General features: G+C 42.6%; 1 pseudogene across 1 annotated transcript in view; it reads left to right on the top strand.

Annotated features, from left to right (window-relative positions):
• The window catches only part of LOC311113835, a 30,977-nt pseudogene extending 14,871 nt beyond the window's left edge, over positions 1 to 16,106 (top strand). Inside the window, exons 7-12 of the transcript XR_014615160.1 lie at positions 6,852 to 7,448; positions 7,871 to 7,966; positions 14,592 to 14,819; positions 14,967 to 15,099; positions 15,225 to 15,284; positions 15,516 to 16,106. The product of XR_014615160.1 is annotated as an uncharacterized misc_RNA (transcript). The remainder of the gene's footprint in view (positions 1 to 6,851; positions 7,449 to 7,870; positions 7,967 to 14,591; positions 14,820 to 14,966; positions 15,100 to 15,224; positions 15,285 to 15,515) is intronic.
• Positions 16,107 to 25,716: the final 9,610 nt, after the last annotated feature.

Below are 25,716 nucleotides of genomic sequence, written 5' to 3'. Positions count from 1 at the left end.
ACTAGTCATGCTGGTGGTGAGAGTCCCCAGATGTGATGATTCATTCTGCTCTGTTTTTATGTACAATGATTTGATTGATTTGATCTTCAGAAGATGTTATGAATTACAATTCAATGCATTCATATTATTTGTAAGTGCAACGTTTTAATCTTATACATTTACATTAATCATGATGTATGCTGTTAATGTATGTTGGTTGTCATTCAGAACCATTGAAATGTTTTCTCAATTGGTTCTCTGTCTCAATGTCATTTTCCTCAGTATCATGGAACAGGTAGTGTTACTTACTTGCTAATTGAACTATATGGGCCGGTTTCCCGGACACAGATGAAGCCTAGTCCTAGACTAAAAAGCATGTTCAATGGAGATGTCCGGGAAACTGGCCCTAAGTTTAAAATATTTTATTCTCCCATACTGCTCAGTCAAGCAACATTAAACCTGTCCAGCAGGTGATGCTATTAACCAAACAATAAAAACCATTAGATATCTTGACTTGCCAGTCAGTATATCAGTAATGTTCAGAATTGTACATGTTTTCTCCCTGTCATTAGAAAATGACAATATGGTAATGACTTTAGTCGTTTCCTCCCCCTTTGTTTTTATTGGTTGTGTGTTATGTGTGTTGTTGTGTTAGGTTTTTCCCCTGTGTTCCTAATGGAAAACCCATTAACAATGAATCACAAACAAATTATATTCCTGTTGTGTTTAGACAACTTCATGGCTGACATCCCCCAGTTCTGTTAAGACCCATTGAACTGGGTCACATTCTAAATGGTCACTTGTATTGATAGTCCATACTGGGGTTAACCATACTGGAGGGTTTCTTTCTGCACACATATTCCCTCATCTCCAGAATTGTACCTGATGCTCTCTCTCTCTCTCTCTCTCTCTCTCTCTCTCTCTCTCTCTCTCTCTCTCTCTCTCTCTCTCTCTCTCTCTCTCTCTCTCTCTCTCTCTCTCTCTCTCTCTCTCTCTCTCTCTCTCTCTCTCTCTCTCTCTCTCTCTCTCTCTCTCTCTCTCTCTCTCTCTCTCTCTCTCTCTCTCTCTCTCTCTCTCTCTCTCTCTCTCTCTCTCTCTCTCTCTCTCTCTCTCTCTCTCTCTCTCTCTACTCAACACCTTTCAGTGCCTGTATTGGTAGTCCATACTGGGCTTTACTATGGTTCTACATACAGTACCTGTATTGATAGTCCATACTGGGCTTTACTATGGTTCTACATACAGTACCTGTATTGATAGTCCATACTGGGCTTTACTATGGTTCTACATACAGTACCTGTATTGATAGTCCATACTGGGCTTTACTATGGTTCTACATACAGTACCTGTATTGATAGTCCATACTGGGCTTTACTATGGTTCTACATACAGTACCTGTATTGATAGTCCATGCTGGGCTTTACTATGGTTCTACATACAGTAGCTGTATTGATAGTCCATACTGGGCTTTACTATGGCTCTACATTTTTGTTAGTTTTTCTTTCTCTATAAACTCCAACGCGAAAGGTACTGTTTACTTTAATTTTCATAATGTCAGTACGATGTACAGTATCTCACAAAAGTGAGTACACCCCTCACATTTTTGTAAATATTTGAGTACATCTTTTCATGTGACAACACTGAAGAAATGACACTTTGCTACAATGTAAAGTAGTGAGTGTACAGCTTGTATAACAGTGTAAATTTGCTGTTCCTTCAAAATAACACAACACACAGCCATTAATGTCTAAACCGCTGGCAACAAAAGTGAGTACACCGCTAAGTGAAAATGTCCAAATTGGGCCCAAAGTGTCAATATTTTGTGTGGCCACCATCATTTCCCAGCACTGCCTTAACCCTCTTGGGCATGGAGTTCACCAGAGCTTCACAGGTTGCCACTGGAGTCCTCTTCCACTCCTCCATGATGACATCACGGAGCTGGTGGATGTTAGAGAACTTGCACTCCTCCACCTTCCGTTTGAGGATGCCCCACAGATGCTCAATAGGGTTTAGGTCTGGAGACATGCTTGGCCAGTCCATCACCTTTACCCTCAGCTTCTTTAGCAAGGCAGTGGTCGTCTTGGAGGTGTGTTTGGGGTAGTTATCATGTTGGAATACTGCCCCAAGCCCAGTCGCCGAAGAGAGGGGATCATGCTCTGCTTCAGTATGTCATAGTACATGTTGGCATTCATGGTTCCCTCAATGAACTGTAGCTGCCCAGTGCCGGCAGCACTCATGCAGCCCCAGACCATGACACTCCCACCACCATGCTTGACTGTATGCAAGACACACTTGTCTTTGTACTCCTCACCTGGTTGCCGCCACACATGCTCCCTAAAGGTAGGGAGCTTGGGCCCGGAAAAGACTGGAGGGTTGAAACTAGCAAAGGAGTGGGTGGAATGTACAGTAACATGTTCTGCCTCCGACGTAAAAAAGCAACAAAGAGCCCTCAGAAAAAAGGGTTTTGAACATGCCCAAACCAAGGCCCAAAAAATTAGAAATTACCAGGCTCTTCACAAGCACTTCACCACAGCAGCTGAGGATGTCTCCCGCGACGGCGTGACCATCACAGCTGTAGTGGCCTTGCCATGGGGATATCCTTGCATACGTTTGTTAACAATCTAGGTCCTATGTGTGATGCACTTCAACAACTATCTGAATTTTCACTCGAGCTCCAAAAGAGAGTGAGGGTGTTATTACTGCACATTGGGCAGTCACAAGGGAAGTGAGGGTGTTATTACTGCACACAGGGCAGTCACCAGGGAAGTGAAGGTGTAATTACTGCACACAGGGCAGTCACCAGGGAGGTGAGGGTGTTATTACTGCACACAGGGCAGTCACCAGGGAAGTGATGGTGTTATTACTGCACACAGGGCACTCACCAGGGAAGTGAGGGTGTTATTCCTGCACACAGGGCAGTCACCAGGGAAGTGAAGGTGTAATTACTGCACACAGGGCAGTCACCAGGGAAGTGATGGTGTTATTACTGCACACAGGGCAGTCACCAGGGAAGTGAGGGTGTTATTACTGCACACAGGGCAGTCACCAGTGGACAATACAGGATACAGCCAGTTCATAGAGGAGCTGAAGGTGCTTTATGCGCAATACTGGCCAGAGGATTCAGGAGCACTGTATGGAGAAACAGAGATAGAATCTCTCTGCCAGAGGTTTGGCATTGACAGTCCACGTACGGTCATACGGGCCTACAGGCAGTACAGGGACACTGATGGTAATGATAAAGGAGACTTTCCAGATGGACTTAAAGAGATGTTGATGGAGGTCAGCACCATCCCCATCTCCAGATGGACTTGAAGAGATGTTGATGGAGGTCAGCACCATCCCCATCTCCAGATGGACTTAAAGAGATGTTGATGGTGGTCAGCACCATCCCCATCTCCAGATGGACTTAAAGAGATGTTGATGGAGGTCAGCACCATCCCCATCTCCAGATGGACTTAAAGAGATGTTGATGGTGGTCAGCACCATCCTCATCTCCAGTGCAGAAGGCCAGCTGGGATTTTCTCAAATGAATCTGATTTGCACCTCAACCCGCGCCTCTCTGCATACCTCCACCATATCAGGGCTACTCTTTCTGAACCTTGTTGGCCCACCCCTGACCAAATTCATCCCAGTCCCCTATGTGAGGTCATGGATTGCTAAACGACCCAGATGTGTCACAGACACCAGGAGCAAAACAAGAGATAGGGAGGAGAAGACGCACCAGGAAATGGCCGTGTTGTGGGAGGTTCTGGAAAACTTTACTAACTTGTTCTGTACTGTGAAGTTAATCTGAATATGCGCTTCATATTATCAGATAGGCAGGAGGCCTATATACTATAATATGTGTTCTGCTGTAGCATACATTAATTTATTTTATTTGAAGTATATTCTGATACCAAATCAAATGTTTGTCCTACAGTGATGTCTTGAAAAGTATATGAAATGTGTGTCTTGTAAGCCCCACCTCTGAGTATATGAAATGTGAGTCTTGTAAGCCCCACCTCTGAGTATATGAAATGTGAGTCTTGTAAGCCCCACCTCTGAGTATGTGTTCATATGCATATGGAGGGTGTTCTGCAGTTACACCTAAAAATGTTGCTGTACATTGATGTCTTGAAAATTAGGCTGTAAGAAATTCAGACTTGTAAGCCCCACAGCTACACTAGAGTATGTGGGTATAGTATTTGTTCTTGACGGTGGCTGTGTGAGAAGCACGCCTGTATCTCTCACATAACTAGAATGACTGTGATGAGTGTGGTGGAAGGAGGCAGGCGCAGGAGGGTAACCACCGAATACAGAGTTTATTCCTTTGTTGACACACAAATGCGCTCCAATAACGATCAACGAAACAGGCACAGGGCAAACTAACATCCCTGGCAAATACACTGTAACGGAATCCAATAATACATAGGCACAGGGGGGAAATCTACCCTGGCAACACAATGTTATGAGTAGCTCCACCGAGCTACACAACTCTCACAATTAACAATTCCCCACAAGGACAAGGGGATAATAATAATAATAATAATAATAATATGCCATTTAGCAGACGCTTTTATCCAAAGCGACTTACAGTCGTGCGTGCATACATTTTTGTGTATGGGTGGTCCCGGGGATCGAACCCACTACCTTGGCGTTACAAGCGCCGTGCTCTACCAGCTGAGCTACAGAGGACACTTATACACTGACTAATTAGGGGATAGGAACCAGGTGTGTGTGATTGACAAGACAATTGTGATGATGATTGGGGCAGCAGTGGTTAGTAAGCCGGTGATGACGAACGCCGAAGCCTGCCCGAACAAGGAGGAGAGGCAGCATCGGCCTAAGTCGTGACAATGACATTCACTTTCTACGATCTCTCTCCCTCTCTGCTCTGATAAACTGAGTTTAAATGTATTTGGCTAAGGTGTATGTAAACTTCCGACTTCAAATGTAACTAGAATGAGATTCACTTTCTATGATCTCTCTCCCTCTCTGCTCTGATAGACAGGAGCCTGAACTCTCATCTCTCAAGCGTTGCACTTCATCATTTATTTAGACTCTATGCTGGAGGCCACCAAAATATTTGATCAACTTCCAAATATTGTTCTACAAAAGAGAGAGAGAGATAGGCTTTTGGCACGAGTGCATCGGCCATCATCAGTGAGGGAGCTGTGCATCATTGGGTGAGTCAGTGAAACTGGAAAGCATTTTTAGGACTATAATTTCCTCCTCATATTGTAGCCTACAATATGTGTCTCCACACACCTAGGCCTCGGCTATTGATGGATTCAAGACAAGGTCGTTTTTATTGATCTGTGATTCTCAGGTTGTCAGTGTAGCCTGCCATTTCCATCATTTGTGTGGTATTAACAAATACTCTACCAAAGTCTCGTCATGTAAAATGACATAGAATTGCATGAAATGCGTTTATAAAAGGCCAACATTTTCTCGGCCATTATGCTACTAAAAATGTCCCCCATGTGTACAACTTCTGTAAGTGCCTCTACTCTACTGCTCTTTGCCACTACGCAAATGTGATGATATGAATGCAATGCTTTATTATAAAGGATATATATATTTTTATGTATTCCAGTACCTCAGATCCCCCAGGTCACCACCCTCTCGTGCTCACTGTTTGTAAAATAAGGTGCAGGACGGCAGATTAATTCCCTTCAGTGATATTACTTGCTGACACGTTTTGGAGAAAGCTTCTTCGTCAAAGCACTATTGTAAACAGGGTTAGAATGTTACAAATACACATTGACATTGAAAGGGAAGCATGATTATAGATTCATATTTTAAATCCTCAGAATTCTTACACTATAGAACACCATCTAGAAGACATAGACATATCATTACATACAGTATAGAACACCATCTAGAAGACATAGACATATCATTACATACAGTATAGAACACCATCTAGAAGACATAGACATATCATTACATACAGTATAGAACACCATCTAGAAGACATAGACATATCATTACATACAGTATAGAACACCATATAGAAGACATAGACATATCATTACATACAGTATAGAACACCATCTAGAAGACATAGACATATCATTACATACAGTATAGAACACCATCTAGAAGACATAGACATATCATTACATACAGTATAGAACACCATATAGAAGACATAGACATATCATTACATATAGTATATCATAGATGACATGTATAAATCCTTCCTTTATATTTCCTGTAACACTTTCCATTACTGTAGCCTTATTACTGGCTAGGGTTACTGCTGCTAGTACAGTGTAAGAATGAGGCATCACTGTACTTTTACACCACTGTACTAACAGGAATAATTACACACCAATAAACACACTGTAATGTAAAGTGTTACATATTTCTCAATGATCTGTCAATACATACGGTTTTCATTTCAGCTACAGTACATTGTATCCATTTCAAGTCCCCCCTCCCCCATTGTAGATAATTATCTATAACACATTGTAGAGTTTTACAACCACGTATTAGTTATTATGGATGGTTATAGTTAGTGTCATAGCACATAAGTTTAAGGCATTACACAATTCATTAAAAGCATTATACATATGTACTTCATAGAAACTGTTACCCTTTATATATTCTAACCACTCTATTTAATTTATTCCATATTAAGGGCACTAACCTAGGAACACAAATCTTTGTCTCTATTAACATTGTGGAAAGTTCTCTCTCTCTCTCTCTCTCTCTCTCTCTCTCTCTCTCTCTCTCTCTCTCTCTCTCTCTCTCTCTCCTCTCTCTCCCTCTAACCCCACCCCTCTGGCAGAACCAGGAAGTCCCTCCCCTCCACAAACTCTCTTCTGTGGAAACGAAACTTATCTGATTCTCTGTGTCGTCTGTCTGTGTGAGAGTGAACAACCATCCAAATGGCTCAGCAGGGAGTTTTGGTGGACCAGGACCAGTTCTGTTGTTCTGTCTGTCTGGATCTACTGAAGGAACCGGTCACCATCCCCTGTGGACACAGCTACTGTAGAAGCTGTATTGAGGGCTGCTGGGATCAGGATGTTCTGAAAGGGGTCTATAGCTGTCCTCAGTGCAGAGAGACCTTCACTCCAAGGCCTAATCTGAGGAAAAATAACATGTTGGCTGAAGTGGTGGAGAAACTGAAGAAGACAGGACTCCAGGCTGCTCCCCCTCCTGCTCTGTGCTATGCTGGACCTGGAGATGTGACGTGTGATTTCTGCACTGGGACCAGAAAGCAGAAAGCCCATATGTCCTGTCTGGTGTGTCTGGCCTCTTACTGTGAGACTCACCTCCAACCTCACTATGAATCTCCTGCTTTCAAGAAGCACAAGCTGGTCAAAGCCACCGCACAACTACAGGAGAAGATCTGCTCTGATCATGACAAACTGCTGGAGGTTTACTGTCGTACCGATCAGCAGTGTATCTGTTATCTGTGTACAATGGAGAAACATACAGGCCATTATACAGTGTCAGCTGCAGCAGAGAGGACTGAGAAACAGGTAAGACCAGAACTACTTGTTGGTGACTGTCTGATAAACAAATAATAATTACAGTAGGAACTAAGGCTGTTTGAATATGAGATCATTCAAATGAAATCAATCCAAGGCAGAACAAATATGAACACAAACCTGGAGTATATTGGGTTTGATCCAAATGTATCACCATTTTCTAAAGTCAAACACTATTATCATTCTGAATGCCCTTTTATAAGTCCAAAGTTCAGCCTTAACCCTTTGATACGTGTACGCCTACCATAAAAACTATAATCTTTCACATAGCAAGATAAACAAATATAATATTGGAAAGTGACTTCCTCAAGATTATATACCTTCCTCTCTATGTGCCTTATGTCACATTACTATACTATTGATCTAGTGGACAAATAAAGCTTGATAGCTCATTGAAGAGTGATTCTCCACAGAGGCAGCTGGGGATGAGTCAGCAGAAGGTCCAGCAGAGATTCCAGGAGAGAGAGAAGGAGCTGAAGGAGCTCCAACAGGCTGTGGAGTCTCTCAAGGTGAGTATTGTTGACCAGAGGAGACACACCATTTCACTTCTCTCCTCCAGTCAGAGAGAGAGAGAGGGAGAGAGACAGGCCTCTATCTAATCCCACTGACCCCACTGTTGGAAACAGGACCCCTTTCAGAGAACACACGGCTTAATGTAACTGACGGGATATGAACCCGGGTCTACTGTGGGAGAAACCAACATCTTGGGGGTTCGATCCCCGGGACCACCCATACGTAAAAATGTGTGCACACATGACTGTAAGTCGCTTTGGATAAAAGCGTCTGCTAAATGGCATATCATATATTATTATGTTACACCAAGAGGAGATTCCCTACTGGGCCGAGACTGATTTTAAAGTCACAAGTGGGCTACCTCATCACATGACCATGAGTAACCATGAGTGACCTATGTCCGCCATACATTAACAGAGCTCTCTCTCTCTCACTCTCTCTCAATTCAATTAAATGGGCTTTATTGACATGGGAAACATGTTACATTACCAAAGCAGGTTAAATAAATAATAAACGAAAGTGAAATCAATGATCAGAAATTAACAGTAAACGTTACACTCACAAAATGTTCAAAGGAATAGAGACTTTCAAATGTTATAATTCAAGTGCAAACAGAGTGAGCCATTCGCCAGACTGAGTTCTGGAGGTGAAATGGAAATGAATGAGGGAGAGTTAAGTGAGGTAGAAGGTGTGGTGAAGAGCTCAGAACCAGAGCCTGGCATCAATGGACATGATAAAGAAGAATCTGGTGCAGTAGGAGTTACATTTTTGGGAGAAAGTGGATCCATACCTTTTGGTAGATCCATTTGTGGTTTCAGGGTGGGTGGGAAAGGAGTTGGGTGCAGTTGAATCAGTGAAGGTAACCTGTAGTGGACTTGTGATATTTGTTTGTGTTTCTTCTGATCAGAGGGAGTGGGCGCTCCGTGTCACGCAACTTGGGTCAAGATCTGTTTCTTGCTTTGCTCTTAGGGCACCATTGAAATGAGTGATTTCTGGGGTAGCGTTAAGTGTGGAGGTGGAGCAATTAAGGTTGAAGATTCCTGGTGTTTGTGATTCCCGCCGTTTGGTGCAACACAGACCCGGTGGTGAGCGTGGTGAAACATAGGAGTCACTGTCAGTACTTTTGAGTTTTGAGTCTTTACCTGATAAAGTCATGTTAGGATATATCAGTTATCCTGTTAGAGCTTTTGTTGTGAATCCACTGCTCTGTTTCAGGTGCAACGTTTATGGTCATGTTGCAGCAGTTTGTGGGAGGGAGATTCCAAGATGTGGGAAGTGTGCAGGAGGGCATGGGATAGAGGTTTGTGTAGTTTCGGTGGATAAAGTTGTGTGTCAACTGATGGGATGCCCATGTTGCTGGGGATTGGAAGTGTCCGGTGCGAGAGAGGCAGGTTGAGGTGGCTAGAGTCAGAGTAGTGGAGAAGGTGTCGTATGCTGAGGCAGTGAAGAAAGTAGAGGAGGATGGGTCAAGGGTGAGAGATCCTGAGAGGATCCCTGTAAGTAGTAGATCTGTGCCAGCACAGAGGGATAGGCCAACGAGTGATATATGCTTCAGTAAAGATAGCTTCTTAGCGTTCATAGCAATGGTTATCAACTGTACCGCAGAAATGGAACTTAAATCACAGAAAATAGATGTTGTGGTGGCAGCTGCAGAGAAGTATTTGGGCATACAAGATTAGACTTCAGAAGAGTTACAGGGTGTGTTGAGTGGTGGTGTCCCATCCTCCCAGGCCGTTGGCATGGTGCAGGATCAGATAGGGTCAAAGTAGTGGAATGGGGTAATGGGTATTTATGTGTAGGGTTAGTTGGAAGGGTGTTTTTTTAAAATGATTATAGTTTCCCCTTTTCCCATGTTGTATCACCAAGTAAAATGGATTTATATTATAGTCCAGTAGGGGCGGTAATGCAACATATTGGATACCAACCGCCGTTAAACTCCAAAGAAGAAGAAATGTTATATTACGCTATGTACAGTGTGGTAACGATGACTCTGTCTCGCTCATTCCATCACTTTTGCAGTAGTTGGTTGTGTGGGGTGCTGACAGACAATAATTGATGGATATTTATAGAGCTCTGATCAGGAAGACAATTGATTATGAGTGTATATTTTATGGTACAGCGGCAAAGACAGAATCCAGTATATAGCTTTAAGGATATGTATTGGTGCATTTAAATCAACATCTGTATGTGCCTTACTAGTGTAGGCAGGCGAGATGCCTTTGGATATACAGCGTAAAAATTGTCATTATCTTATTGGGTTGAAAGGCTGTGAGGTTGAGCATCCCACTGCTACTGTTCTAGATGACTGTTGGGAATATACTAGTAGACAAGGCAGTGGTTTTGGTTGGACAGTTGGAAAGCTTGCTGATGAGAGTGGTTTGAGGGAGTTGGAGGTTGGCCCTTCTGTGGTGATAGGGGATGTTCCTCCATGGTTACTCCCAGATCCTGTTGTTGATCTAACCTTGGTAGAGAAAAGGAAAGATTGGTCAGAAGTCAGTGATATAGTGAAACTGGTTGACAATTACATTGGTAGAAGTTTTTATGCTTTTTTACCGCTTTTCACAGATGGATCCAAGGACCCAGATAGTGGGCGCACAGGAGCAGGCGTTTACGTTCCTGAATTTGATGTGAAGATATGTAGAAGACTAACAGATGAACTGTCAGTATACTCAGTTGAACTGTTGGCGATAATAGTTGCCCTCCAGTGGGTGGAGGACGTACAACCTGTTAGAATTATAGTATGGTCAGATTATCTGTCTGTATTGAATAGTTTATCATCTGGTAAATCTAATAGGAGTGATCTACTATTGGAGGTATTAATGTTATTATGGAGAATTGAGAGAATGGGTGTAGTAGTGAGATTCTGCTAAGTCCCAGCACATTCGGGTGTGGAAGGGAATGAAATTGTAGACCAGTTAGCTAAAAGAGCTTTGAAACGAGATATAATTGATATTAATGTTCCACTGGGTAGAGGTGAGGCCAAATGTAAGATCAGAGCCATTTTGATAGATGTGTGGCAGAAGAGATGGTACTCTGAGCACAAGGGCTGGCATTTATATGAATAGTTTACAGTTTTACAGAAAGGTCGATGGACCAAAATTCAAAAGTCAGATTAGGAAGGAAGAGGTGGTGTTTACTCGATTGCGCTTAGGACATTGTACATTGATCTCGTCATTACATCTGGTTGGCAAGCATGTGTATGATTTGTGTCTGGAGGGTACGGTCGATGAAACGGTGGAGCATGTGTTGTTATATTGTTGTAAGTATGTTGAAGAGAGGGAAAGATTGAAGTGTAGGGTCATTGAGGTTGGACGGGGTTGGGGGGGTTGGAAGGGATTTTGGGGATGGGGGAGGGTCTATTAGAAGTTAGTAGGGCTCTTCTTTATTTTCTCAGAAGTACTGAGTTAGGTAGGAGGATGTAGAAATGTTGGAAACCGTGATTGACCACACACTCCAGCACGGTAGGTGGCGGCATGCACATTTAACGTTGGTTTGTGGACCGCCATTATATCATAGAAGAAGAAGTTGGTTGTGTGAGAGTTTTGTGGTTCGTGAGGAGGGCTACTATTCTTTTTTCTTTTGGTTCTTGCGTATTTTCTGAATTTATTTTCTCATGGTGGAGGGTTTGTTTATTGGTTTCCACTGTTTATCGTTTAGAGTTGAGGGGTGAGTAGGGTTAGTTTGTTAGGGCGGCGTGATGGCCTCAACCGAGTGGAGAAAAAACGCTGTCGCTTCGGGTGCGTTCCGGAGAAAGGTGTGGAGGAAGTTTTGCTCATGGTCGGCGAACAGGTTGGAGCGGAACATCTGCACTCTGCATCCAGAATGAACAAGGCGGTGGTTGTGTTAATGAAAAATGTTTGTGTTGTTGTGAGTGGGATTGTTGTGAGGGGTGTGTTGTGTTGGTGCAGATTTCGCCTCTTTCGACAAGAGTTGTGGTGGCTAATCTGCCTCCATTTATTACTTACGAACAGACCGCAAGTAGTTGGTAAGTTTAGGTAAATTTGCAAGTGGTTTTCGTGTGCTCTCGGCTGGGTGCCAAGCGGAATCCGTTAAACATGTTGTCTCTTTTCGTAGTCAAGTGTTTGTTTCTTAACAAACTTCAAGGTTACGCAGGGGAGGGGTGGAACGCAGGGTTTGCTAGCACAGATAGTTTTGTGTGTTTCTAGTGTGGGGATGTAGGACATAATGCTAGTGCAGACAAGCACGACCAGCCGGCAGCGGGGGCTAGGACTTTTATATATAAATCTGGTAGCTCTCAAAAGAGCCTTTGTTTTGCTGAGCAGTTCGTTTTCAGGAGTGTGCTGCAGGAGTGTGCTGCCTGCCTGTCTTCAGAGGAGTCTGTCTGGGAATAATGTAAATTAAATAAGTTATTGCCAAGCTTTCACAGAGGCCTAGTTTACATTTACATGTGAGTCATTTAGCAGACGCTCTTATTCAGAACGACTAGGGTTAAGTGCCTAAATCTGTCGATGTACAAGGGTACAGATTTCTCACCTAGTTGGCTCGGGGATTCGAACCAGACACCTTTCGGTTACTGCCCAACGCTCTTAACCGCTAGATTACAAACCACAAAATGTTAAACACAAAAAGGCAAATGGTAGTAGATAAAGGGTAAACTGGTTAAATAAATAACTGCTCTAAGCCGGGCTACATGCTCTTATCCAGAGCGACTTACAGTTAGTGAGTGCATACATGAAAAAAAAACGAAAGCGGTGGTGGGGAGGGTTGCAGCTGGGCTACATGAGCTTAGGCAGGTTTCTGTAGTAACAGAGACTCCGGTGGGCGAAGGCTTGGTGGGCTCATTCCAGGAAATATTGCCTGTCATTGGGGAAGAGGCACTGATCAGGGGGGATGTGCAGGGGGGCAGAGACTGGGGAGGAGGAGGACAGTACCTTGCCAATGGAGGAGGAGGATGAGGGGGGAGGTGAGTCTGCGGGAGCGGAGGACAAGTCGGTTTCGTTTTCAGACGGCTCATTGGATCCAGAGCTGACAGCCAGTCAGGCTGAGGGCCCAGTATATACGGTGAGAGAACTTTCTAGGTTCCTGATGGAGACTAAAGGGGAAAAAGAAGGTTCTGCTGGAGTCATATTTGATTGATCCTGGAAGGTTTGTAAGGTCAGTACAACACGTGATGAAGAATGAGGGGTTTAGTGTCCTCTCACCCAGGAAGCGGTATAGGCTGAGAAAATGGGTCATGGGTTCTTAAGGGCATGTCTTCAGAATCTGCTTAAATTGATGTTTTTTCTGGCATGGCGGCTTTATGGGCTTCTCTACTGGTTTCTGATTGTGGTGATTTCCCTCCCACCTCTTATGGAGATTTCACAGTTAGACTTCCTTAACATGAACGGCGGCAGAGACTGGGGGAATATGTCAAACCAAAACATTTAAACGTGACTTTTTTAGCAAGAGACACACAGTGATGTGATTAATTAAGGGTATTTGGGGTCTGGTGGAAAGGGGGCGCAGGTGTTGAGCCATGGCACAAATCTTAGTGCAGGGGTAGCAAAAGAGGTGTGTAAGGGTAGGTTGTTAGTGGTTAGAGCCAAAATCAGTGACCTTGTCTTTGCTTTCCAAAAGGTGTCTGCACCTAGTACAGGGCTCAGTTCTCTGTTTCACCAGGGCCCAGGCAGGTGTCCTATTGGAAATTCAATGTAAAGCTCTTCCAAGATGTCACTTTTTGCTCAAGCTTCCAAGGCTTTTGGGAGAGGTGGGGACAGCAGAAGGGGGAGTAACTTCTGTTGTGGGGGAGATGAGGGAGCCTGATGGGTGGGTAACTTCTGTTGTGGGGGAGATGAGGGAGCCTGATGGGTGGGTAACTTCTGTTGTGGGGAGATGAGGGAGCCTGATGGGTGGGTAACTTCTGTTGTGGGGGAGATGAGGGAGCCTGATGAGTGGGTCACTTCTGTTATGGGGGAGATGAGGGAGCCTGATGGGTGGGTAACTTCTGTTGTGGGGGAGATGAGGGAGCCTGATGGGTGGGTAACTTCTGTTGCGGGGAGATGAGGGAATCTGCTGGGCGGGTAAGGAGGGACAGGGCACCTCTGCAGCTTCCAGGGGGGTTGCAGTGGGGCCTTGAGTGGCTCAAGATGCTTGGGGTGTATCTGGGCTCGGAGGGGTGGGGTTCGGAAGAACTGGGAAGGAGTGTCACAAGCGGTGGTGTCGAGGCTGACGAAGTGGAGGTGGCTCATCTCCCAAGTGTCATACAGAGGGAGGGTGCTGATCATCAACAACTTGGTGGCATACTCTCTGTGGCATAAATTGGCCATTTCTGCAATGACAGACTGTTCATCATGTTTTTTCTGTGTTGCCAGGGTAATGCCATTACTGTTGACGCCTTAGGGTTGAGTTTTTGAGTTGTACAAAATGATCAACAGTGTGGAGATGTTTCAGGGGGTATGGGGGCTCAGGGGGGCTGTCTGTACGGCTGGAGAGGAGGGGTTGGATGGACGGTTGGAATGTGGTGCTGGATGGTGTATTGTACTGTGGTGTTGGGTACTGGATAATGTGATTGTGTGGAGGTTGTGGTGTCACGCAATGTGCTTTTAGGGGTGGGGGTGTTAGTGTAATGAGGATGGCTCATTAAAGTACAACAAGTCTCTCTCTCTCTCTCTCTCTTAACAGAGCTCTGCACAGGCAGCAGTGGTGGACAGTGATAAGATCTTTACTGAGCTGATCCGCTCCATTGAGAGAAGGCGCTCTGAGGTGAAGGAGCTGATCAGAGCCCAAGAGAAGGCTCAAGTGAGTCAAGCTGAAGGACTCCTGGAGCAACTGGAGCAGGAGATAGCTGAGCTGAGGAAGAGAAGCACTGAGCTGGAGCAGCTCTCACACACAGAGGATCACATCCATTTCCTCCAGGTAACTCAGCTGCCTTGATACATGTGATATGAAATTAAAACTCTCAATCATTTGGTTCTGCTCCCTCTCACTCTCTCTCTCTCTCTCTCTCTCCCTCTTTCTCTCTCTCTCCAGAGTTATCAGTCTCTCTCCAGTACCAGTGTATCTTCAGACTTACCCAGCATCGTTGTCCGTCCTCTTCAGTACTTTGGAGATGTGAGTAAGACTGTGTCTGAACTGAGAGAGAAACTAGAAGACGTCCTTAAAGGAGAATGGACCAAGATCTCCACTACAGGTGTGTTGAAAATAATAAGAACATCAACTTTAGACCATTGAAAGTTCCCTACTAGTCATATACATGTGGAATATGGTATGATGATAACATTCCCTCTCTCTGTGAATGTGTTTGTGTGTCTGTAGTGAATATAGTGGATGTTGTACTGCCTCCAGAGCCCAAGACCAGAGAACAATTCTTACAATGTGAGTCTCTTTATTCTGAAGTAACTAACAGTCTCTTTTTACTGACACTCCTAACAATCCCTCTACAAATATATAGCAATAGTAGATCTAATCAAAGACTGGGTATGTATCTGACTCCTCATATTTCTCTGATTTGATCTCTGCTGTGCTCTAATCAAAGACAGGGTAGATACAGTATCTGACTTAACTTATTGTTCTAACTCCCCTCATTGGTCTCTGCTCTTCTCCCAGATTCCTGTCAGCTCACACTGGACCCAAACACAGCAGGCACACGCCTCTCTCTGTCTGAAGGGAACAGAAAGGTGACACGTACACGCCAAGTCCAACCATATCCTCACCATCCAGACAGATTCACAAACACCTACCAGGTTCTGTGTAGAGAGGGTCTGTCTGGACGCTGTTACTGGGAGGTGGAGTGGAGTGGGGGGTTTGTTATTACAGCAGTCTCATATAAAGACATCAGCAGAACAGAGACAGATGGTGGATTTGGAAAGAATGACAAGTCCTGGAGTTTAGTGTGTTATAGTGATTGTTATTTGTTCATACACAATGATGTTGAGACTGAAGTATCAGGCCCTCGGTCCTCCAGAGTAGGAGTGTACCTGGATCACAAGGCAGGTACTCTGTCCTTCTACAGTGTCTCTGACACAATGACGCTCCTCCACAGAGTCCAGACCACATTCACTCAGCCCCTCTATCCTGGGTTTTGGCTCTATAATAGTACTGCTGAGCTGGTTAAACTGTAGTAGGGTCCACATAGATACTAGTCATGCTGGTGTAGTCTATAGCTGAGCTGGTTAAACTGTGGTAGGGTCCACATAGATACTAGTTATGCTGGTGTAGTCTATAGCTGAGCTGGTTAAACTGTAGTAGGGTCCACATAGATACTAGTCATGCTGGTGTAGTCTATAGCTGAGCTGGTTAAACTGTAGTAGGGTCCACATAGATACTAGTCATGCTGGTGTAGTCTATAGCTGAGCTGGTTAAACTGTAGTAGGGTCCACATAGATACTAGTCATGCTGGTGTAGTCTATAGCTGAGCTAGTTAAACTGTAGTAGGGTCCACATAGATACTAGTCATGCTGGTGGTGATGGTCCCCAGATGTGATGATTCATTCTGCTCTGTTTTTATGTACAATGATTTGATTGATTGTACGTTGCTTTGGATAAAAGCGTCTGCTAAATGGCATTTATTTATTTATCTTCAGAAGATGTTATGAATTACAATTCAATCCATTCGTATTATTTGTAAGTGCAACGTTTTAATCTTTACATTTACATTAATCATGATGTATGCTGTTAATGTATGTTGGTTGTCATTCAGAACCATTGAAATGTTTTCTCAATTGGTTTTCTGTCTCAATGTAATTCTCCTCAGTATCATGGAACAGGTAGTGTTACTTACTTGCTAATTGAGCTATATGGGCCGGTTTCCCGGACACAGATGAAGCCTAGTCCTAGACTAAAAAGCATGTTCAATGGAGATGTCCGGGAAACCGGCCCTAAGTTTGGCATCTTTTATTCTCCCATACTGCTCAGTCAAGCAACATTAAACCTGTCCAGCAGGTGGTGCTAATAACGAAACAATAAAAACCCAGCAGATATCTTGACTTGCCACTCAGTATATCAGTAATGTTCAGAATTGTACTTTAATATCATTGGAGATTGATGGTCTTTTTAATCCACTACCCAGAGTCAGGAACAGATGAAGTTAGGTCTGCTACTGTTCAGTTATTAAATATGATTCATGGTGATGGGAAATAAAAAATACATCTAGTAGTAGGGGATGTAGCTCAGTTGATAGAGCATGGCGTTTGCAACGCCAGGGTTGTGGGTTCGATTCCCACGGGGGGCCAGTATAAAAAAAATATGTATTCACTAACTGTAAGTCGCTCTGGATAAGAGCGTCTGCTAAATGACTAAAATGTAATGTAAATGTAGTAGTTTTCCTTTGCTATTTATTCCAAGGTGTGTCTTTAACTTGTAAATGGATTGTGCTGAAGCTGGCATGTGGTGTGGATGATAGAATAGAGTGAATAGAGGAAAGAAGAGAGGAGGAGAGGAGGACATAATATAGAAGACAGATAAGATAGAGAGAGAATTCATACCCAGGGAGTTACTGACTCTGGCCCAAATGACACCCTGTTCCCTACGTAGTGCACTAGGCTACTTCTGACCAGATCTGAAGTAGTGCACTACATAGGGAATAGGGTGGAGATTGGAGATTTGCTCACTGTCATTAGAATGAAGATTTCCATACAGGAGTTACTGTCTCTGTCCCAAATCTCTCCCTGTTCCCTGCATAGTGCACTAGGCTTCTTCTGACCAGATCTAAAGTAGTCTTCTATATTTTACATGTTTTCTCCCTGTCATTAGAAAATGACAATATGGTAATGACTTTAGTGGTTTCCTCCCCCTTTGTTTTTATTGGTTGTGTGTTATGTGTGTTGTTGTGTTAGGTTTTCCCCCTGTGTTCCTAATGGAAAATCCATTAACAATGAATCAGAAACAAATTATATTCCAGTTTTGTTTAGACAACTTCATGGCTGACATCCCCCAGTTCTGTTAAGACCCATTGAACTGGGTCACATTCTAAATGGTCACTTGTATTGATAGTCCATACTGGGCCTAACTGTGGTTAACCATACTTCGCCCAAATATCATACTGTAATGTTAGTGGTTGCCTCATTAGAATATCATAATGTAATGTTAGTGGTTGCCTTGTTAAAATATTAGAATATCATACTGTAGTATTATTGGTTGCCTCATTAGAATATCATACTGTAGTATTATTGGTTGCCTCATTAGAATATCATACTGGAATGTTAGTGGTTGCCTCATTAGAATATCATACTGTAATGTTAGTGGTTACATCATTAGAATATCATACTGGAATGTTAGTGGTTGCCTCATTAAAATATCATACTGTAATGTTAGTGGTTGCCTCGTTAGAATATTCGAAAATCATACTGTAATGTTTGTGGTTGCCTCGTTAGAATATCATTGTAATGTTAGTGGTTGCCTCGTTAGAATATCATACTGTAATGTTAATGGTTGCCTCATTAGAATATCGTTATATTAGAATATCATACTGTAATATTATTGGTTGCCTCATTAGATTATCATACTGTAATGTTAGTGGTTGCCTCGTTAGAATATTATACTGTGATGTTAGTGGTTGCCTCATTAGAAATCATACTGTAATGTTAGTGGTTGCCTCATTAGAATATCATACTGTAATGTTAGTGGTTGCCTCATTAGAATATTAGAATATCATACTGTAGTATTATTGGTTGCCTCATTAGATTATCATACTGTAATGTTAGTGGTTACATCATTAGAATATCATACTGTAATTATAGTGGTTGCCTCATTAGAATATCATACTATAATGTTAGTGGTTGCCTCATTAGAATATCATACTGTAATGTTAGTGGTTACATCATTATTATATCATACTGGAATGTTAGTGGTTGCCTCATTAGAATATCATACTCTAATGTTAGTGGTTGCCTCATTAGAATATCATAATGTAATGTTAGTGGTTGCCTCGTTAGAATATTAGAAAATCACACTGTAATGTTAGTGGTTGCCTCATTAGAATATTTTAATGTAATGTTAGTGGTTGCCTCGTTAGAATATCATACTGTAATGTTAGTGGTTGCCTCATTAGAATATCGTTATATTAGAATATCATACTGTAGTATTATTGGTTTCCTCATTAGATTATCATACTGTAATGTTAGTGGTTGCCTCGTTAGAATATTATACTGTAATGTTAGTGGTTGCCTCATTAGAATATCATACTGTAATGTTAGTGGTTGCCTCATTAGAATATTAGAATATCATACTGTAGTATTATTTGTTGCCTCATTAGATTATCATACTGTAATGTTAGTGGTTACATCATTAGAATATCATACTGTAATGTTAGTGGTTGCCTCATTAGAATATCATACTCTAATGTTAGTGGTTACGTCATTAGAATATCATACTGTAATGTTAGTGGTTGCCTCATTAGAATATCATACTGTAATGTTAGTGGTTGCCTCATTAGAATATCATACTGTAATGTTAGTGGTTACATCATTAGACTATCATACTGTAATGTTAGTGGTTGCCTCATTATAATATCATACTGTAATGTTAGTGGTTGCCTCATTAGAATATCATACTGCAATGTTAGTGGTTGCCTTATTAGAATATCATACTGTAATGTTAGTGGTTGCCTCATTAGAATTTCATACTGTAATGTTACAGTGAGGGAAAAAAGTATTTGATCCCCTGCTGATTTTGTACGTTTGCAAACTGACAAAGAAATGATCAGTCTATAATTTTAATGGTATGTTTATTTGAACAGTGAGAGACAGAATAACAACAAAAAAATCCAGAAAAACACATTTAAAAAATGTTATAAATTGATTTGCATTTTAATGAGGGAAATAAGTATTTGACCCCTCTGCAAAACATTACTTAGTACTTGTGGCAAAACCCTTGTTGGCAATCACAGAGGTCAGACGTTTCTTGTAGTTGGCCACCAGTTTTGCACACATCTCAGGAGGGATTTTGTCCCACTCCTCTTTGCAGATCTTCTCCAAGTCATTAAGGTTTCGAGGCTGACGTTTGGCAACTCGAACCTTCAGCTCCCTCCACAGATTTTCTATGGGATTCAGGTCTGGAGACTGGGTAGGCCACTCCAGGACCTTAATGTGGTTCTTCTTGAGCCACTCCTTTGTTGCCTTGGCCTTGTGTTTTGGGTCATTGTCATGCTGGAATACCCATCCACGACCCATTTTCAATGCCCTGGCTGAGGGAAGGAGGTTCTCACCCAAGATTTGACGGTACATGGCCCCGTCCATCGTCCCTTTGATGCGGTGAAGTTGTCCTGTCCCCTTAGCAGAAAAACACCCCCAAAGCATAATGTTTCCACCTCATGTTTGACGGTGGGGATGGTGTTATTGGGGTCATAGGCAGCATTCCTCCTCCTCCAAACTCGGCGAGTTGAGTTGATGCCAAAGAGCTCCATTTTGGTCTCATATGACCACAACACTTTCACCCAGTTCTCCTCTGAATCATTCAGATGTTCATTGGCAAACTTCAGACGGGCATGTATATGTGCTTTCTTGAGCAGGGGGACCTTGCAGGCGCTGCAGGATTTCAATCCTTCACGGCGTAGTGTGTTCCCAATAGTTTTCTTGGTGACTATGGTCCCAGCTGCCTTGAGATCATTGACAAGATCCTCCCGTGTAGTTCTGGGCTGATTCCTCACCGTTCTCATGATCATTGCAACTCCACGAGGTGAGATCTTGCATGGAGCCCTAGGCCGAGGGAGATTGACAGTTCTTTTGTGTTTCTTCCATTTGCAAAAATTCGCACCAACTGTTGTCACCTTCTCACCAAGCTGCTTGGCGATGGACTTGTAGCCCATTCCAGCCTTGTGTAGGTCTACAATCTTGTCCCTGACATCCTTGGAGAGCTCTTTGGTCTTGGCCATGGTGGAGAGTTTGGAATCTGATTGATTGTTTGCTTCTGTGGACAGGTATATTTTATACAGGTAACAAGATGAGATTAGGAGCACTCCTTTTAAGGGTGTGCTCCTAATCTCAGCTCGTTACCTGTATAAAAGACACATGGGAGCCAGAAATCCATCTGATTGAGAGGGGATCAAATACTTTTTTCCCTCACTGTAGTGGTTGCGTCCCCCCTTTTTCTTCTGTTGTGTTTTCCCTCAGTGTTCCTTATTGAAAATCTATTAACAATTCATCTGTCCAAAAAATCATATTACGGTTTTGTTTTAATCACTTTGGTACTATTTTCACAAGCAGGTGGTACATTTTCACAACTCTTAGTATAAAACTCCAAACTGGTCACGCTTGTAAGGCAGCCAGTCTTTCATTCAAAACCTGTCATTGTGCATTCATTTGGATTGGAAACATCTCTCACCACACAACCATTGATTCAAAATATAAATGTAATGAGAGCATTGGTTTAATCACCAAAACAACTTAAAACTACTCAATTGAAAAGATATCATTAACTACCAGTTAATCCAATAGCAATCACTGCAAGATAATTGTTTCAAATAACCCTTAGAAGTGCTGAAAGTAATATGCTACAGTACTGTAGATTACAGTTTACATTAGGCAATACACTTACATTATCCAACAAAATTGACAATGTATCATTTCCATGATATCTATTCAATGTGTAATCAAAGGTGTGATCAATGATGACATCCTCTACAGTCATTCATGGGGAAAAAATGTTATTTTTCTGATATAATTGCGACATATAGTACTGTCTGTAATTAGATGTAAGACATTAAATGAAACATTTAATGAAAATAAAATAATGTTTAGCACGTATTAATTTGCATCAAGCCTATCTAGAGCATTTGGCCATAAATTCTCATCCACATCAGTAAATGTCCTCATTGTTCATGCACCGCTGGAGAAACCTTTCGGCATGTTGAATCAAAGCTTGACATTGGTCTGCATTGATGTCATCACATGCCTCATCCATGGCAAGAAGGAGGGTGGCGATCGTACACCTTCCACCTCCATGATAAAAAAATAATTTAAGGTTGAGGAAGGAGAGTATTGGGGCTGGTATAGGGTCACAAATCAGGGAGGGACCCTGAAACCAAGCCTGAACCACCTCTGAATGGTGGAACCTGACATTGTCCCACACAATGACATAGGTGACCCCTTCACCTTGACAGGCCTGCTCAATTTCATTGAGAAACACAATGAGGTGTGCAGCGTGGTAGGATCCAAGTAATGGTCTACGTCCTACCACACCATCTTCAGAGATAGCTGCTGCACTTGGAAATGTTTCTCCCACGTTGTCCAGGCACTTGGACGGACGCCCGTTGGCAGATGAGGTTCCGCCCACGGCGCCAAGTTTTGGCCAGGTTGAATCCACTTCATCAACAAAGATATACTAGTGATGGTTCACAGCAGCATCAAGCACCATCACCCTCTAAAAATATATTTTGGTTAGTTCTTTTTACAGTGTAGTTCCATTATGATATTGTGAAGTAGCATGTTCATTAATAGCAACAGTAATACAGTGTATTTATATAGTGCTGTACCTGAACATACTCGGCCCACAGTTGTTTCTCTCAGAAGGCACCAGGTAAATGTGTTTCATAGATACCTGGTGCCTCTTCAAAAGGCAGGTGATTGTTGGTAGGCTGATGGATGCCACATTGGCAAAGGTGTCATCATTCTCCTCAATGGCCTGCTTTATTTCAGACAGACGTATGTCATTCCTGGCTATCACCATTTCCACCACTGCCCACTCCTGCTGGTCGGTCAGCACACGACCACCACCATGGGGTCTTCTGTCAATTCTGAGGGTAGAACATAGTATACTGTAAATAGATCATACTGGAAGAATACTGGAACAAGTTATGTGAATTTACATGCATTACAACATGTAATTTATTGTAAATGTAATGGTAAAGCATAGTGCATATCCTTCATCCTTACCGGTTTTCTTGGAGAAAATGTTCTCATGATCTTATTGACAGTTGATCTTTTCAGATTGGGGTGAACTAATCTGACAGCCTCTGCCATGATAAGGCCTCTGTTTACCACATGGTCAACAACGATGGCCCAGACTTCATTAGACAAAAGAGTTCCCTGCCGTCTGTCTCCCTCTCTGATGTCCACCTCTTTGACGGGACCCATGTCCACGTCTTTGACCTCTCTGACCTCTTTAATGGGGCCCATGCCCTCCTCTCTGATTGGCCCCTTGTCCACAAGCTCTTTGATTTCTTCCTCTCCCTTGCTGTCTATCCTGCTCCATGTTGAAAGAAATGTTCATAAACATCCTTTTATATGGTGACCAATTGTGGTTCCCACTATGTGGAATCAATTAGCAATAATGAGTAGTCATTATGTATGGTTATATGTATCATACATGTAATCTAGATGGTTATACTTTACAAACACATTTTATTTCTCTGTAGTTCTCAAAATCCTTATATAGTAGACAAACCAGTTTAAAATCTATAGTTTTACCAAACGGTTAAGTGATTAACCATTAAGCGCAGTTAGATTAAGTGATGGTCAAATGTATTTAAACAAATGAGAAGAGAGTCATATGAAAAGTATTGTGAGCATTGCATTGTGAAAGGCATTTACTTTATATGAAAGGTATTTCTAGATGAATCACTGATTAGGTTTGGTGAAAATGTTTCTGTGTGGTTTTGTGTTTTGTACTTAGTCAATTGAAAATGTGCTTCAAGTTTTGAAGAAAAAAGTAACAGCCTTTTTGACGATCTGTGATGAGTTTTGTTCTAAGAGTTGTGAAATTTTACCACACACTTGTGAAAATAGTACCAAGACAACACTGGGGAACAGGTTGTCTGGAATCCAGTAACAGTGGAAATTGACCCCCTCCTCTCTCTCTGTGAGTTATCAGTGCTCTGTACAGGCAGAAGTTAGTAAGTATGAGACAATCTTTACTGAACTGATCGGGTCCATTGAGAGAATACTCACTGAGGTGAAAAGGTTGATTAGAGGCCAGGAGAAGACTGCAGTGAGACGGGTTAAAGGACTCCTGGAGCAACTGGAGCAGGAGATAGCTGAGCTGAGGAAGAGAAGCACTGAGCTGGAGCAGCTCTCACACACAGAGGATCACATCCATTTCCTCCAGGTAAATAAACTGCCTTGTTACATGTGATATGAAGTTGCATTTTTTAATAGTGACAGAATTCGAAATGTCTCCTTAGCTGAAGACCAAAGAAGAGTTGTCCCTCTGTAAGTGATATTCAAACACCCTCTCAAAGACAACATACATGTTCTTTCTTTTACTTATTGGGTTTTGTTCTTCATCAGTCAGACGTCCTCCAGCTGACATTGGATCTGAATACAGCTCATCCAGAACTCAGCCTTTCTGAGGGAAACTGGAAGGTGACAGCCACTGATAAAGCTCAGCCCTATCCTGACTACTGGAGACAGCTGCTGTGTAGAGAGGGCTTGTCTGGAGTCTGCTACTGGGAGGTAGAGTGGAGCGGTGGATGGGTTGAAATAGTAGTGTCATATAGAGGGATCATCAGGAAAGGAAAGGTCCCAGAGTCTACATTTCTAGGTAACAGTCAGTCCTGGACTTTAGAGTGCTATCCCCCCCCATTGTAGGTTTTGGCCCAATGCTAATAAAACAGAAATATCTGTCCCCTGGTCCTCCAGAGTAGGAGTGTACCTGGATCACAAGGCAGGAACTCTGTCCTTCTACAGCGTCTCTGACACAATGACCCTCCTCCACAGAGTCCAGACCACATTCACTCAGCCCCTCTATCCTGGGTTTGGGATTGGTACAAAATCATATCTCAATAATTACCAGTAGACACAAATGATTTCAACCATTTCAGACATATTGATGGAGAGCTTCTGGGTTATTAACAGTATTCCAGTAGGCCTATGATCTGGTTCAATTCTCCTTTTTTAACGTTATTGTAAAAAATATATATATAATAATTAGACATAGCACATTCTTTGTAGCCTGGTCCCAGATCTGTTAGTGGTCTTGCTAAACAGATGGCATGATAGCACATACAGACTGACACTCAGGCTTCAGACTTTTACTGTCTACCTGATCACCTCTTGGCTGTTGCAATCCTCTGTAAATGTGTCTCTTTTTCTCTTGATGTAAACTGTAGAACTGGCAAACCAGTCAAATCAGAAACTGGGATCACTGTTGATCCATTTATGATCAGATGAGAATTTTTAAATCACCCATGTACATGTATGAATACAAACAATTCTGTATTCTGAATCAATGTGATCTTTCAAAATAAAACTCATCATCATGACATTGGAATTGCTCTGTTATTGAATTGATTGACACAATGAATCAGCTATTTCCAGTCATCTATGTAGCAGTATATCCACAGGGGGAGGAAGTGCAGGGAGATGCCTCTGATATGACTGGGTGTCAGGTGGAAGGAGATCACAGAGCCTGGAACAGAGAAGAGAGGAAGACTGGGAAGAGAAAGAAGCATTCATTTGGTTCAAACGTCTCTTGTCTGTCTCTAATACACCAGTAGGGGGCATCCTAACCCTAGCTTCCAGAGTTCAGAATACTATCCTCCATGTTGGCAGTTGGTTCCAACACTCCACATTCTAACTTCATCCCAACTACATATGGTGTCCATTGACATTGTAAATCTCCAACCCAGTTTGTCTCTGTGTACGAACAGTGTAGCAGCAATAGGTGTGTCAGAAATACACGTTGGCTCTCTGTCACTCACAGTCTGTCTCTCTCTGTGTGTGTGTGTGTGTGTGTGTGTGTGTGTGTGTGTGTGTGTGTGTGTGTGTGTGTGTGTGTGTGTGTGTGTGTGTATGTGCTTACTGATGACTCTGGCGGGGGAGAAGGGTGTTTTCTCCATGGACAGGTAGCAGGAGGTGACACACTCCATGAGAGG

The sequence above is a fragment of the Coregonus lavaretus genome (assembly GCF_964263955.1).
Source record: "Coregonus lavaretus genome assembly, contig: HAP1_SCAFFOLD_502, whole genome shotgun sequence".
Classification (NCBI taxonomy): Eukaryota; Metazoa; Chordata; class Actinopteri; order Salmoniformes; family Salmonidae; genus Coregonus; species Coregonus lavaretus.
Note: the sequence above shows the minus strand (reverse complement) of the source record. Positions and strands in the feature narration are given on the sequence as shown.